General features: G+C 40.2%; 1 protein-coding gene across 2 annotated transcripts in view; it reads left to right on the top strand.

Annotated features, from left to right (window-relative positions):
* LOC135577447 (uncharacterized) overlaps nt 1–17,055 on the top strand; it is a 32,717-nt gene that overhangs the window by 12,290 nt on the left and 3,372 nt on the right. The gene's annotated exons all lie outside the window — the stretch shown is intronic.

The raw sequence follows: 17,055 nt of genomic DNA, 5'->3' as shown, positions 1-17,055 counted from the left end.
CCATAGCTTCAGGAGTGGTTATTGATTTTGTTTTGTATCTTAATAATAAGAGAAACTGTTGTATTTGGCAGCCTTTTAGGTGGTATTAAAGATAGTAATAACTGTTCTTTTTGGATGAAGAAGAAGTTAAGATAATGAGCCAGAGCTGCTGTTATTACTGTTGTGGTAAAAGCCTGAATCTGCCTCCTAAATGATAAATCAGGACAAGCACACAAAAGGGGAAAAGAAAAAAAAAAAAAAAAAGCCAAGTTAGAAAATGCACCTTCTGTTTCTGCTCCTGACTTTAATTTACAACGTTGTTGCTAGAGGAGACTGAGCATAGCACATGGTGGCTCCAAGATTTGACTTTTACAAGCATTGAGCTGTTTAAAAGCTTTGCTTTACTCTGCCCATTTCAGACTTGAATCAGCGCTGCTAAAAAAGAGTGATCTAGGTGGCTAAGATGTATCACAGTATCACAGTATCATGGTATGTTTGGGATTGGAAGGGACCTCAGAAGATCATCTAGTCCAATCCCCCTGCTGGAGCAGGAACGCCTAAGTGAGGTTGCACAGGAACATGTCCAGGCGGGTTTTGAATGTCTCCAGAGAAGGAGACTCCACAACCTCCCTGGGCAGCCTGTTCCAGTGTCTGTCACCCTCACAGAGAAGAAGTTTTTTCTCATATTTAAGTGGAACCTCTTGTGTTCCAGCTTGATCCCATTACCACTTGTCCTATCATTATTTGTGACTGAGAAGAGCCTGGCTCCATCCTCGTGGCACTCACCCTTTATATATTTATAAACATTAATAAGGTCACCCCTCAGTTTCCTCTTCTCCAAACTAAAGAGACCCAGCTCCCTCAGCCTTTCCTCATAAGGGAGATGCTCCACTCCCTTAATCATCTTCGTTGCCCTACGCTGGACTCTCTCCAGCAGTTCCCTGTCCTTCTTGAACTGAGGGGCCCAGAACTGGACACAATATTCCAGATGTGGTCTCACCAAGGCAGAGTAGAGGGGAAGGAGGACCTCTCTCGATCTACTAACCACCCCCTTCTAATACACCCCAGGATGCCATTGGCCTTCCTGGCCACAAGGGCACAGTGCTGGCTCATGGTCGTCCTGCTGTCCACCAGGACCCCCAGGTCCCTTTCCCCTACACTGCTCTCTAATACGTGATTTTCCAACCTATACTGGAACCTGGGGTTGTTCCTGCCCAGATGCAGGACTCTACACTTTCCCTTGTTAAATTTCATTAGGTTAAGCTGAAAGCATAGGAAGAGTAGCAGAAAGAAGAAGATGTTGGGGAAGAAAAGGGGCACAAGTGAAAAGATGTGACGGCCAGAATGCATTTACAGATACTGGGGGAAGAGCTGGTATCATGAACACAGCCCTCTGGGCACTGCTCTAGTCAGGGTGTTTCTTAGCACTGAGGAAAGGAGACCCAGAGGGGTCACAGTGGATCTACTTGTTTGCCACACAATCTTTCTGTGGTTTTTAGATGGATACCTGCAGACTTTTCTAGCTTTAATATTTTCTGACTTGTATAGATAATACTGTTTTACGGCCTGCTACCTCTGCTCAACACTGATGTTTCCTGGCTGTCTCAAGCTTCTCTCAAGGCACGAGCCTTTGAATATCAGATAATCTGAGCTGCTGTTCCTATTATAGTTTGAGAGCTATGCATAACTCTTCAAATACCATGATTTACCATGTTACTGACTTTTCTTTAAAGAACCATTACACTTTTATTTGAGCTGGAATGGATACATGGCAAACATCAACTAGCCCTCATTAACCATTTTCTTCCTTACCTTGGGAGGAAAACCTAATTTTATAAGACAATTGTGGAATGGTTGGGGTTGGATGGGACCTCTAAAGATCATCAAATTCAACCCCTCTGCCATGGCAGAGACATCTTTCACTAGACCAGGTTGCCCAAATCCCAATCCAACCTGACTTTGAGCACTTAAAAATGATGGTGCATCCATAGCTTCTTTGGGCAACCTGTTCCAGCGCCTCACCACTCTCATTGTAAAAAAATAAATGAAAGTTTATTTCATGTTTATTTTGCTGTGTCTCTTTTAGGAGCGAATGACCTCTGTACCTTTCTTTGTTCCCTCGTGTTCAAAACAGTTGCTCTGGCTGGGCTTCCACATGGGATCCCAAGCCCTCTGTTTCTCTTCACCCAGTAGCAAATGTTCTCTTAACCTACATCTAATGATTTTTCCCATCCTACAGTCTACTTAGTAGTTCCCATCTTTACAGCACAATTTCAGATTAACTGTGTATCTTCACACCAACTGAGCTGGACATCTGTTCTTTGGACAAGCGGGGACTTTGTGCCCGTCAGCTCAGGGCCTTAGTGGGAGGCCGAGCCCTTTCACTCCCTTGGGCTTGCAGGTAATCCTGCTGATTTTGTATTAAAAAAAAATATGAAGAAAACCGAAGACTTTTAAAAATTTTGTTCGAATTTCTTCTTTACTTTGAATGGAAACAAAAACTGTGTCAGTGACATTAGATAGAAGTGCAAAGAAAATGGGTTGGTTGGTTGGTTGGTTTTTCTTTTCCTTCTCAAAGGTCAGAGGAAAACTTTTTTTTTTATTATGAAAATTAATTTTTGGGAATCTTTTAAATAATATATACATTTTCCCTGTGAAATACTGAGCAGTTTCAAATTTATTTTGCCAGAATACTGTGGCTTGTAAAGTACAAAGAGGCAATGGGAGCTACTGTGCCTTCAACCTACAAAACAAAAGGGGATCAGTGCCCAGGAGTAATTAATTGGTGCCAGAATAAGGGCAAAGGACTGTTTTGTAATTAGATCTTTCACTGCCATGAAAGAAGTAGTTTCTCCAAGGTAGCCACATTAATACAATTTACCATCTACAAACTCTGTCAATGAGAGGAGCTGCGGCCTGCAGGGAAATGGGAGGTACGGCTGTAGAGGGACAGGAAACTGCTGGGTGGGAATCTGCAGTGCTGAGTTCATTGGGGAGAGACTGATGGCTCAGAAATGCACTCTAAATAATTTTAATGAACTGTAGTCAGCAACAGAGGTGTGAAGCAAGTCAAAAAAAAGCAAGGCTGAAAAAATGCAAGATATGCTGTGATGCAAATGCATTTTCATGATGAGGCATCTCTACAGTTGTGAAACACTGAGATCCTTGGGGAGGACACAGTGAGTGTGGAAGAATAGTGAAACAGAAAAGGTTTCAGAGCACTGCAGCAGGAGGTATGCGGTTTGTTTCACTCTTTCCTCCTGCTTTCCCTGCCTTTGTTTTCTTCCTAATTTGGTTATTGTTTTCCTCTATTCTCTCTTGTTCCATCACTTGTATTCTTGTTGTTTGGCCCTCTTTGGGTGCCCCAATTAAAATTTAATTACACTTTTGGATTAAAAGAAAGATTTTCTCTACTACATTTTCCTTCAACACCATAACTTGACTTAAAATGGTTTTGGTATATGACAAAATAGAATTAAAATGTTGATCCTATAATATTTTTTAAGTTCCAAGTTATCTTCTCCTTTGCTCATGAGTATATACGTTATAGACATAAAGATTCTTTTTATCTTCTTGCTTCAAAAAAATCATTAAAAAAAAAAAATCAAAGCAATAGTCTTTGTGCCTTCATCTTCAACCTGCCCTTGTGTGCATACTTTTTACTTCCATTGTCTTTCATTTTTCAGTTGGCACTGATTTCTAGCGACAACTCCCAGTTCCTTTTCCAATATAGTGAATTCATTCAGTAACAACTTCTGCTGTTCTCACTAATGCTGTCAGCATGTGCATTCAGTTTGCTTCCTGATAGACAGGCAAGACGAGGAGGAAGCAGGCGAGACTAAGGCATCAGTCTGCACGCTGGAGTAGCAGTCTGGCTGCTAGGAAAGGTAGTAAGGAGGTCCATTTGCATCAAAACTGAATTCCAGCCTAGAATTTTTTTTTGGTCAATAGTTTTATAGAGACTTGAAGTACAAACATAGCATTGTGCAGCTTTCATAATTAAGTAGTTGCAAGCATTCCTTATTTCAATTTCAAAAGCATACACCCAAACCCCAGAAATTAAAGTAGTTGTAGATACATTCCAGATAATCTTCTGATTTTAGATTTTAATTCCATTTCCTGTACAGTCTCCCAGATTTTCTACCTTAATATTGTTTCTCCATTTTGGCATGAATAATGCATCAGTTTGGAAAGAATTGCAGGATATTTCCTGTAAAAGAATAAAATGAAGATGCAGCGAGGTATTTTGTAATGCAATACAGGGCTTTTAGAGAGGCTGAGCATATTTCTTTGAGTATATTTAAACTCAACTAACAGTGGCAAACTTCTCTGTTCTCAGTTCCAAGCCTTTTTCAGCACAGACAGCCCAAAAGCTGCTTTAGTTTTGTTCATGGTTGTTTTCCTGCCGCTGTTTTTCTGATCATGTCTTGCTTTTTTTGCTGCCTTGTTTGTGTGTATCTGCAGAGCTTCTCTTCACTGTTCTATTTGTTGAAACATGTATTAAAAAAAAAAGAAAGCCTACACATACACACTCCTCTGTGTTCAGATTAGTCCCCTACATCTGCGCTATTTCCCACACTCGGGGAGAACCCATGGGACCTACAGCTCAGCTGTTGCCCCACCCTCAGCATGGCTTAGTCCTTCTGTGACTGACTTGCTGCAATTTTAGCCATTGCTGAACAAAGGAGTCCCTCTAAATTGTTTCCTGAAATAGGCTGAGTGGAAGATAATTATCATGCCAGCAACTTCAACCAAGTACTTCAGTTGCCCACAGATCAAAGACTCATTCAGTGGGAACTTAGTTGATGAAGAACTATGGAATATTATTTATGGCTCTGTCATAGGAAACTGAGTAAAACGCAGAGGTTTAGTTCTACTTCTGGAATTGCACTTCAGTGAGCACTGCGTTGTTTAAATACCATGTATTTTAACGATACTTCTCAAAAAAAAAACGTCAGGTCATCTTTTCTAGTTTTTATTATCCTATTGAGTGTCTAGTGAATTTGATAATTGTTTTCATTATTTAAGTCCAAAGTTTTTATTGAAGTGCAGGCAGATAATGCCTAAATATAGAATTTAGGGCCCAGAGTGCCAGTGTGTTATTAGTTTATAGAGATACAAGGGTGATTATGGTGTGTTGAGACCGAAATGCAGCATTACCTTGAAGTTTGCTACAGGTAGTCCTGCTTTGGCAGGGAAGTCCATTGCTTGAAGTTTCCACTGCCCTTTGTTTGAAGTTTCGAGACCAAAATTCCTTTGTTATTTTTAAATTTTGTTTTCTGCTGCAATTTTAAATTTAAAAGGGGTGTCTTGTAGGTTCTCTGCTGTATCCCATATCTCCCAGCCTTTATTTGTGGCACACGTTTGAAGTGTATATAGAGTTTTCCTTCCCTAGCACAGAGCACTCCTCCCAGCTGGGTATATCTTCTCTGCCACTCAGGTAAAGATGTATTGTTGTCAGTGCAACTTATTAGCCAGCTTGAAACTGCTTAGACAAGCAGTCATTTAAATTATTTTATTTCCAGAGATTTAGCAATAAATATAAAAAGCATATTGATTCTTGGAGGAAGCCTTAACTTTTTGATGAAGGGCTCTATTTAATTTATGCCAGTAAAATAATCTGTTCCCTTGTGATGTTCCTTACCATGAAACAGGTGAAGTTATACTTCCCATACAATAATATTGCCTATCATGGTTAAGGACCTTGTATGTTATGTACTTATTCACTTATTTTTATATAATTTAAGTTTTACCTTTCTGCAAAGTAGTAAACAGGCGATCTCTAGAGTTTAATGGAAGTGTTTAAAAGACATGTAGATTAGGTTCTTAGGTAGTTGGCTTAGTGGTGGACTTGACAGTATCAGGTTAACAGTTGGACTCAATGATCTTAAAGGTTTTTTTCCAACCTAAATGATTCCATGATTCTATGATTTCTAGGCTGTGTTTATAAAGATTGTGATTTAGGATGAGACTGGTCTGGCCTGCTTGTGGCGGGGGGAAATGCAAAAGGGTTTTGGATGCCTTCCTTGCTCCTGGTTGTTGCTACCAGTAGAGTGTGTGGAACATGGAGCATAAGCAGATGCAGGTGATAGAAGTGGAGGGGACAAAGCTACTACTGTAACCTACTGCAGAGCTCCTGTATAGTCACTGCTTTGTAATTACAAGCTGCTCTTCTCCTGACAGAGGTGGGCCAGGTGGTGCTTGAGCATTAGCTCTACCCTGGTTAGGTGCTGGACTATGTAGCAATACTTGCAAGAATACTTTATATTTTCCAGGACTGTGCAAGGAAGTGAAAGGGAAGAAACAAAGGACTATGAATCTCTGATGATGCAGTTCCCAGCCTGTTGGTAGCTAAATACTGTTCCAATGTGTAGGCTGTGTCAGGGTCAGAACTGTCTTTTGCTTCTTGGGAAGGAAAAAAAAATCAGAAACTGAGATGAAAAGGGATTTTTCCCAACAGTAAGAGACATTTCCCAATGGTGGCATCTGATTCATGCTTTCTTAGCAAAGTAAACTGTGTTCTGCACAAATCTTGGCTGCTTTGATCTGAGGGCTTCAGGAATGTGACCCACCCCAAACAGAGAAGAGCAGCATTTGTATTTTTCTGAAGTATTTTAGCTACCAGTTGTCCTTTGGTCTGTTCCACATCTTACTGTAGCATAGCTATCACATCCCTTTTGTCCTTTCACTAGTAGTAAGGATGAAGATGGTAGAGTGGCTATAGCACCTCTTTACTGACTACGGATTTCTATACAGGGACAATTATTTCTGTAAAAGGTGTTTCTTCCTGGAACCATATAAACCCAGATGTTGTAGTGGCAGAGAAACATATGCTACTGAGGAATGAGATGACATTGTGGTTTTTCATAACTTACTTTCCCACTAGTCCTCTCAAAAAGAAAAGTATTAAATGCTGAAATACAAGAAAGAACACAATGGAGAATTAGGATACTATCAGCATCTGGAATGGGAGGATGCCGAGATGTGAGGACAAATTACTAAGGAACAAAATTTCCTAGCTGAATTATTGTACTTTCTTGTAGGGAGTGTTGTCTGGTTTTCCGATCAACATTGGGGGATCCAAAATTGTTTCCATTATTTCAAGTGCAGAATGATTATTTAGTTGCTGAGAAGTCTCCAAACATACCATTTTGACAGGATGGTTCAGCTGATAGAAGTGGCTGAGGATATATTCAGTTTTCTAAAATAAAACCTTAGGCATCTAAGCTTTCACTGGGAGATCTGAATGCATTCTCCTGTTCTCAGCATACCCAACATAAGAAAAAAAAAAGTCTTTATTTTCCACAGTATTTAAAAATCTATTTGCTAGATTTTCTGCAGATTTTTAAGTCTCCAGTCAGGATCAGTAACAGGCACTATCCCAAAAGATAACAGAACAGTCCTGAGTTCACTGACTGAACTCCCAGTGCTGCAAGGCCGTTTGTACAGGCAGATGTTTATGCCAGCAGTAAGTTTCTTGCAGGACTGTGTCCTTAGACAAGAAGTAATATTTCAAATAGAATAAAAGAAAAGAACCAGTGAATTATAAATGGTCTTACCATGCATTTGTTACTGTTGTTGATATAGATAGATGAAGATGTTTGTAGAATCTAAAGAACTACATTTTTGGCTACGGCACAACAAGCTGTTTCATGTATGAGCTGTATGTAATTATACTGAAAACAAACTTTGCTTCGAGAACATTTTTGGCTCCACTGCGCAATAACACAAAGGGCCTTTGTTATGCTCTCAGCAGAGTTATTTATGGATTGCAAAGGACTTACTAAAGGACAGTTTAATCTGATGGTATTCATCCACTAACTAAATTTAAATGTAGTGACTTATGTTCATACAAATCATAATTACTGATATGTTCAACAAGACAAAGATTTCTGAAACTAGAAATGGGATTGCTCTGCAGATTCAGACCTGGAACTGCAGTACAGAGTGGCGTTTCAGATCCAGGGCTTTGAACAAGCCAGAATGGAAAATGCGACAAAAGGCTTTGCATAATTCACATCAATTATAATCATTTTCAGTTGAATTGAAAATGAGGCTCTTGGTCTCTTAAATGGAAAAAAAAAAAAAGTAGTCACGGAGAGCAGAGGGAGCTAACAGGCTGTTGGAAGAAGCAAATCCCAGGGCAATGTGGGTTTGTGAACACCTGCCAGAAAGCTCCTACAGGACCTTATGAACCCAATTTACAGGACTGAGCTTTCCTGTGGCTCACCTAAAACTGCTATTACCTTAAAGGATTACTTTCAGAAATTCTGCTTTCCCCAAATTTTTCATGCCTGACCTACAGGACTTGGGAAACATCCAGCATCAACTTTCTGTTTTACTTCAAACTCAGCGTGATCATGGACAAGCTCTTTAAGGCCATATTCAGACCACTTGCCATCAGTACAAGCCTTTGGTTTCACAACTGCTGTGGCACCCAGGTTTAAGAGTGCCGCTCAACAATTCAGAACAGTTTATACAAGACAGGAAGACCTGGGTTCTCTGTGGCATCAGTGGAGGAGGTATTTATGATAGTGAAGCTAACTCGTATGAACCAGTCTGAATGCAGCCCCTGTTCATTCTTTTGCTTTGGTTTCCCAGCTGTAAAATAGATGGCCAGTAGTTATTTACCTCACCAGATTCCTGTGAAATTAAACACTTTAAAAGACTATGAAGCACCAATATATTGCAAGACAGGAGGTTATATAAATGTAATCCAATTATATAAGCTTCTTCAGATGAATTGCACTTTCATTACCATAACCTTCTGCTACGTCCTTGTTGTTTATTCATGCTATTAGTGGCTGCAAAGACTAGATGTTATATCAGATGAGGAATCCCAGTCGTATTTTCTTTACTCAGTGAAGAATTTTGTTTTGGTCAGGCAAACTGCTTGCAGGTCACATTGTCTCCGTCTGTAGATGCAAACACTGAGTGCTTCTGAACATTAGGGCCAGTTTCTGAAGAATTTCAGTATTTCTTTACTATAGCATCTCACTCCTTGCCATTTTTAGGGTCCACTATGACTTATAGCTACCATCTAACACAAAGTTTGTTGTCACTCTATGGGGAATGAAAACAAATACTGTTTGGATGAACAAGGTGCATGTAGAAGGCTCAGGAAACAAGTAGGCCAAGTTGGCATCATCATTGCTTCACTGTTTATGAACTATTCCTTGACGTTGTGCTGTTATTTAGTTATTAACCAAATAATTAACTGTAATAATTAACTGCTAATTTAGTTATTAGCCAAACCCACTGTATTCTACCCAAGTCTTCATTGTTCTGAGCAATTGATGGCATTGTTCTGTTGTTTCCTCTAGAAACCACTGAGGGGCAGCAGGTTTTCACGTGGAAAATATTACTATCTCATATGTAAAGAAATTTTGAGCTATGAATATCACACATATTGTTATTTTAATGCATTCCATGCATCAGGTCACTGAAGATCATAATAAAAATGTCACTGTTTGCTCCTGTAACTGAATGTGATTTTTGCTGGTTTGTGGAAGCTTGATGTACATGTTCTGTATAAGCAGAAAAAAAATGAAGAATGTCCTACCAGATGTGACTGCAAAGCACCTTTTTTTTCAGTAGAGTGCCCATAGGATTGGATTCATAACTAAGTCTATCACATGCACAATACATATTTAGGCACTGCTGTTAGAAATGAGGCCAGGATATTACAACAAAAGAAGGAGAAGACATTTGATTTATTAGCTGCAACTAGCTAGCTGAGTAATGGAACAGGCTATGTTACTCATAATCTCTTTATGCTTCTGATAAATAACTGTTTATTAACTATACACTCTAGTAAAATGGATCCTGTTCTAGCTAGACTATTAAATTGAGCCATGAACAGTAAAGACAAACCTAATAGTGACGGCAATCTGTCCTTAATTCTAGTGCCGCTGCTGCAGCTGCCTACCCTGTGTGACTGCTTGTGCAGGGCAGCACCCCTGCCCAGAGGTCTGCAGTGAAGCGCTTTGGTCTGTCAGCATTGAATGCTCACCTGTGCAACATGCCTGACCACTAATAACCCAAGGGAATACTGATTTAGCTCCATGATTTTCTGCATGTATTAGTGAAAACAGCAAAGCTAATGGGGTTTACAGAGGATTTCTGCATGGCTTATGCATGAAGCTTTGAACCAAGGGCCTGATCCTTGTTTGGCCAAACAATTTTCTGCATACAATTTGAAAAGTGCTGGCAGTTACCATTTGGACCTATTCCTATCTCCTTTCTGTTCCCAGCTGAGGACAACTTCCTGGCGCAGCTTTTCAATAACACCTCAAGGTACTCTAAATAGTGTCAGCTGTCCTGGTCATGCTTTTACACCTTTGTGGTGTTCCATATTCCCACATGTGGGAAGAACCTAGTGTGTAAGAGTCAGACACATCGTATTTATGCCACCAAAGGATTGCCTGATTTCCAGGCAAACACAGCTAATCCAGTTTCTGTCCTTTTGTGCTGCTGTATCAGTGTGAACAGAGTGGAGCACATACAGCTTCAGCTTCCCCCCAAAAAGCAAATAATCTTTCATGTAAATTATGCAAATACTAATTAACTTAAAGAGCGCTGTCAGCCTAGCAGAAGCAGCAGAACCAGTCACATTAAACATAGGTGTAGCAGTATGAAAGTCGGGTGGAATAACAATGATTTTTCTGAGACAAGAATTCTCGTATGAATAAAAGCATCGTTGAAGGCAGTAGGAAGTTTAAAGGATATAGCCTCAATTTGCTCTTCAGTTATGGGGCAGTCTTGAAAGGATAGCAAACAAAAGCCTGGCCAGGTCTAGCCCTGCAGAAAGCAGCGGCTACATGTTGTGGCTTAGCCCCAGATAGCCGCTAAGTACCACACAGCCAGTCACTCACTCTTCCCCCTCCCAGCCCTGGTGGTTGTCAAGGAGAATCAGAAAAAAAAAAAAAAAAAAAAGGTAAAACTTGTGGGTTTGGATAAAAACAGTTTAACAGGACAGCAAAATGAAAGATATAAACAATAACAATAACAACAACAACAACAACAACGATAACAATAAAAGAATCAAAGAATCATAGAATCATCTTGGTTGAAAGAGACCCTCTGGGTCATTGAGTCCAGTCATAACCCAACTCTAGCACTAAACCATGTCCATAAGAACCTCACCTATACGCCTTTTAAACACCTCCAGTACTGGTGACTCTACCACTTCCCTGGGCAGCCTGTTCCAATGCCTGACAGCCCTTTCCATGAAGAAGTTTTTCCTCATATTCAGTCTAAACCTCCCCTGGCACAACTTGAGGCCATTTCCTCTTGTCCTATCACTTGCTACTTAGGAGAAGAGACCAATGACCTCCATTCTACAATCTCCTTTCAGGTAGTTGTAGACAGTGATAAGGTCTCCCTTCAGCCTCCTTTTCTCCAGTCTGAACAGCCCCAGCTCCCTGAACCGCTCCTCATCAGACTTGTGCTCCAGGCCCCCCCAAAAGCTTCATCACCCTCCTCTGCACTCTCTCCAGCACCTCAATGTCTTTCTTACGATGAGGAGCCCAAAACTGAACACAATGTTCACAGTGCAGCCTTACCAGTGCTGAGTACAGGGACAGGATCACTGCTCTGGTCCTGCTGGCCACACTATTCCTGATACAAGCCAGGGTGAAGTTGGCCTTTTTGGCCATCTGGGCACACTGCTGGCTCATGTTCAGTTGCTGTCTATCAACACCTCCAGATCCTTTTCTGCCAGGCAGCTTTCCAGCCACTCTTCCCCAACCTGCAGCGCTGCCTGGGGTTGTTGTGACCCAGGAGCAGGACCTGGCACTTGGCCTTGTTAGACGTCATGCAATTGGACTCAGCCCAACAATCCAGCCAGTCCAGATCCCTCTGTATGGCCTTCCCACCCTCCAACAGTTCAATACTCCCACCAATTTGATGTCATCTGCAAAGTTACTGAGGGTGTACTCAATCCCCTCATCTAGATCATTAATAAAGAGATTAAACAGAACTGGCCTCAACACTGAGCCCTGGGGAACACCACTCGTGACCAGCTGCCAACTGGATTTGGCTCCACTCACCACAACTGTTTGGGCTCAGCCATCCAGACAGTTCTTTATCCGTCAAAGAGTGCACCCAGCCAGGCCATGAGCCGCCAGCTTCTCCAGGAGAATGCTGTAGGGTACAGTGTCAAAGGCTTTACTTGAAGTCTAAGTACACAATATCCACAGCCTTTTCCTCATCAATTAGGCTGGTCACCTTGTCATAGAAGGAGATCAGGTTGGTCAAACAGGACCTACCTTTCGTAAATCCATGTTGACTGGGCTTGATCATTTGTTTTTCTTGTAACTGCCATGTGAAGTCACTCAGAGTGATCTGCTCCATGACCTTCCCCAGCACCAAGGTTAGACTGACAGGTCTGTAGTTCCCCAAATCGTCCTTCTGGCCCATCCTTTAGATGGGTGTCACATTTGCCAACTTCCAGTCAACCAGGACCTTGCCAGTTAGCCAGGATTGCTGATAGATAATGGAAAGTGGCTTAGTGATCACCTCTGCCAGCTCCCTCAGCACACTTGGATGTATCCCATCTCGCCCCGTAGACTTGTGGGTGTCCAAGTTGTGTAGCAGGTTGTTATCCATTTCCCCTTGGATTATTGGGGCTTCATTCTGTTTCACATCCCTGTCTGTCTTCCAGCTCAGGGGGCTGGGTACCTGGAGTACAACTGTTCTGACTATTAAAGACTGAGGCAAAGAAGGCATTTAGTACCTCAGCCTTTCCCTCATCTTCTGTCACTATGTCTCCCCCCACATCCATCAGGGGATGAAGATTCTTCTTAGCCCTCCTTTTGTTGCTGATATATTTTATATAAACATTTCTTGTTGCCTTTTACAGCAAAAGCCAGGCTCAGATCTAGTTGAGCTTTGGCCCTTTTAATTTTCTCCCTGCTTAACTTCATGACATTTTTGTATTCCTCTTGAGTAGACTGCACCTCCTTCCAAAGGTTATAAATTCTCTTTTTATTAGTAAGTTGCAGGAACATACAAAACGAGAGATACACACTGCACTCACTCACCCACATGGAAACCAATGTCCATCCCACTCCCAGGCAGCAATCCCCATCCTTGGCCAGCTCCCGTAGTTATGTACTGAGCATGACATCACATGGCATGGAATATCCCTTTGGCTAGTTTGGGTCAGCTGTCCTGGCTGTGCCCCCTTCCAGCTTCCTGTGAAAATTACCTCTGTCTCAGTTGAAGCCAGGACAATTATGGGGCAGTCACGTCAGGATATCAGACAGAAACCTGGCAAGGTGTAGCCCTGCAGAAAGCAGTGGCTACAGTGGATGCAGCCATGCGTGCCTGTCAGATCAGCTAAATTCTGCCCTATTGTGTAGTGGATGAAGCGTTGCATGGCATTTAATATTACACATAGTGTCTCTCTTTGCCTCTGTGTTACTCACTGTGTTGGACAAACGCACAAGTAGGCATATTTAAATTTCTGAACTACTAAGAATTAAACTTTGGAAATTTACATTCTAACAATGAGAGGCAATGAGAAGGTAGCATTTAGATATATTTTAAGTTTTCCATTTGTTAACTACCTTCCGGATTTTTTTCTCCATTGCTCTGTGCCTTGTGATGGAAAATCTATTTGTCTACATTGTACGCTCTGTGATTTTTTAAAATAAGAGATAACCTGGCCATATTCAAAGAAAAACTTCAGTCCAGCCCTTTTATTTTGACAGTAAAATAAGACTGAAAAGTTGCACAACTGGAGACTCAATTAGCCCTGACAGTTCTTGTAAATAAGACACTTCCTTGTTAAGTAACAAACACAGGCGTAATTAAGTCCGTTCTGAAATTAAATAGATATTAACTGCTCTTCTGATTTCTGCCTTTGTATATGAACCTGAGAAGCTATTTGAGGTTCCATCTTCCTGTAGCCACAAAAATAGTCTCCAGGAGGCAGTATTTGCACATATTGCTATGAGCCTGTGTATTTAAAGTATAATTTGATGAGATTTCATCATACAGAAAAAGCCTAAGCATAAATTACATAGTGAAAAACAAGATTTTTTAAAAGCTTTTTCATTAATAGGACACAACTTTGCTTTCCCATAAAGCTGTAGTACTGTGATGTTACTTAGAAACATCTTTTTACAGAAAGATTTTTCAGAAGAGCCAGCATGATTTTCCAGCAAGCCAGCTGACATAATTGAATAGAACATGCAAACTCTCCTGCATACAAGCCTTTCCTTTTAGAGGAAAATACTTCCAAGTGTGGCAGAAGAACACTGCTGCTTGAACCAAAGAACAGTACAGTCTTTTTATTCCTTTTTTTTTCCTTGGGTGGAGCTGCCCTACTTCTTCTTCTATTTTTTTTTTTTTTCATTTTTCTTTTCTTTTCTCCCACTTGATTAGAAATAAAAATTGGTCAAGGGATTTTGCATAACATCTGTTATAAATCTTGCTACCCTGTCTGCCAAAAGGCACAGACTAGTATGGTGGGCTGAACAGGTTTGGTTTCTTTCTAGCCCTCTTGATTTGTGAGCAGGTAAATTGCAAAGCAGGGCTTGTTTGTTTTTGACCATTTCCCTCCCTTCTGTGTTTCAGTTGTCACTTAATCTCTTTCTTCAGTTGCACTGAAATGAAGACATGCAAATGTTTGCAAATGAATGTTACAAAATACTCTTGCACCACCCACTGATAACTAGTAATGCTCGTAAAGCACTTTTTGATCAATGCATATTTGCTGTTGCTTTATTAGTCATGAGATAGAATCATGCTTCTTCTCCCTATTCCAAACATGCATTTATTCAATCTGCTTTGAAATTAATTTCTTAGCAACTACCCTCCACTCTGATTACATCAAGCCTTGGTACCCAAATTTGCTTTTCTTTTCAGATTTACAACTTTACTGGACACAGAAGCTCCCAGAGGAAGTTGACTCAAATGCATTTAAAGTCCATCTTCATGTTCCTAAAGCTGGGACATAATTGATTGCTCTCTGTTTCACAAGTTGTGTATATACAGAGACATACACTGTTGACCCAATTTAGTATCATAATTCCATGAAATTCTAGATACTGGAGATTGATATCTTATATAAAACTTGAGCCAGATGCCATCTCTCTCAATAAAGTGGAACATAAAGAAAAAGTAATGAAGAATTTTTGCAATAAAGCAAGATGCTGAAATAATATATACTGTTATAATATTCTGCCCATGCTATTTCAATGGTGTTTATACTTATTTTAATTCACTGCAGGATGAAATAAGATTAGTTTATGTTTGATATTTTATAAAATCAGTAGAGTAGAACAAGACAGATACATTATTCCGCTTATTTTAATGCTTAGGTTAAAAAATGTCCCTGAACCTGCCACTGTGTTTGTATATATAGGTGAAAAACAAGGCATGAGCTACAAACTGCTTTAGGAAAAAAATTATGATACATGGAGATTTCCCACTTGGTATCATACTTAGGAAACTCTTTTCAAAAAGAGCAGGGAAAAGCCCTTGGGTTTTCTGTGATTTTGTACCTTATTCCAAAATTTCCTTCTTCACAAAAAAAACACTCCTTGCTTTCCTGAAATTTACAGATAAACCAGGTCAACACCTGACCATGAAACAGCAGGTTTTTAGGCCCTTTTTTGCATGAGGTTTTGGAAGACTTCAAAGCTGACTGAAAATAGAGCCATATTCTCATCTGCAGCACAGAGAGCTTGTAGTTTGTGAAGTTTATTGTTTGTTCACATCTCTCTTGTCCTGACATTCAGCTTCATGAGTAAAGGTTTATTCTTTAGATATAAGAGGTTTGGGATTTTCTCTTCTGGATCTGAATTTCAAAGTTCAGATCACTTCACTTCTGCTTCCAGGTTAAAAACAAAACAAAACAAACAAAGCAACCAAACAACAACAAACAAAAAAAATCCCCACAAACCATAGAGGTCGGAAGCTCTGGGAAAAGATCTGATGAAGGTTATCTCTGGATTTATGATGAATCACAGACTTAGAGGCCAAAGGGAAAGAATCAATGAACAGGCTCTGTTCAACTGAGAGAGAAACAAGGGATGTATATGAATTTTCAAATGAATGCTTTTTAAAGACTTCAGCAAAGACAAAGGGAATAAATTCTTCATGTCTATAATAATCTGGAAATGAATAATGGATTTAAATTCTATCAATGAATATTCAAATTAGGAAGAATTTCCTAAGAAGAGTGAACTAACCAGACTGCCTGGGGTTGGCATGGAAGGTCCTCATTAGATGTGTTTCCAAAAAGGTTAACAAATGTCCTCTCCTATGAATAGCTAGCTGATCCTGCCCTAGGGTACTAAACACAGGAACTGACCTTCTGAAGCCCCTTTCACTTCCTATCTAAGTTTTCAGACAGGCTTTCTAACACAACAAATTCCTAAGACTGTGCTGTCATCCTGTCTTAGTTTCTTAACAAGTCATGTAATGAACCATTAGAAAGCTTTAACAAATCTAACAGTTCCCTTACCCCTCACTAAGACGTTACACAGAAAGAAATGGGAAATAAAGCTTTGTTGGCTTTGCTGCTCAGGGATTTTTTTGGTTTTTGAGAGGGGTGTGGGTTGGGTTTCATGGGGGGTTTTGATAGTTTGGGGTTCTGTAGTGATCAATAAAGCACTTTGTCAACTTGTTTTCATCCCACTTTCAATTCCTTTCTAAACCCAGCCTGTGATATGAACCAAACACGGATTGTATAGCTTCCCCCTTGGGTCAGCTTTCATTTTGAATGGCTTCAAATAGCCTTCTAAGTATTTCTTGTAATTGTGTCTGTTAAAATTTATTCATTTTAAACTGAGTTTCTAAAAATAAATGCTGAGAATCATATTTTATCATCTTCTTACATACCATGGTTTTTCAGTATTCTGTGTTGTAAGGTGAGCTCATTCACATCAATACACATTTTTGTGTGTTTGGACAGTTTGAAAAAAAAATAGTTCAGCTGCTTATATAAAGTGTGATGCTAAAGCTGCATCATTTGCCCCAGGAAGTCTCTAAACTGGTATTGGTTGTTCAAAACACTTATTTAGCTATCGTATCTTGTAATTTAAACCACTTTATCATGCATAT

Source organism: Columba livia, chromosome Z (genome assembly GCF_036013475.1).
Source record: "Columba livia isolate bColLiv1 breed racing homer chromosome Z, bColLiv1.pat.W.v2, whole genome shotgun sequence".
NCBI lineage: Eukaryota > Metazoa > Chordata > Aves > Columbiformes > Columbidae > Columba > Columba livia.
This window is presented reverse-complemented; position numbering and strand designations above follow the sequence as displayed.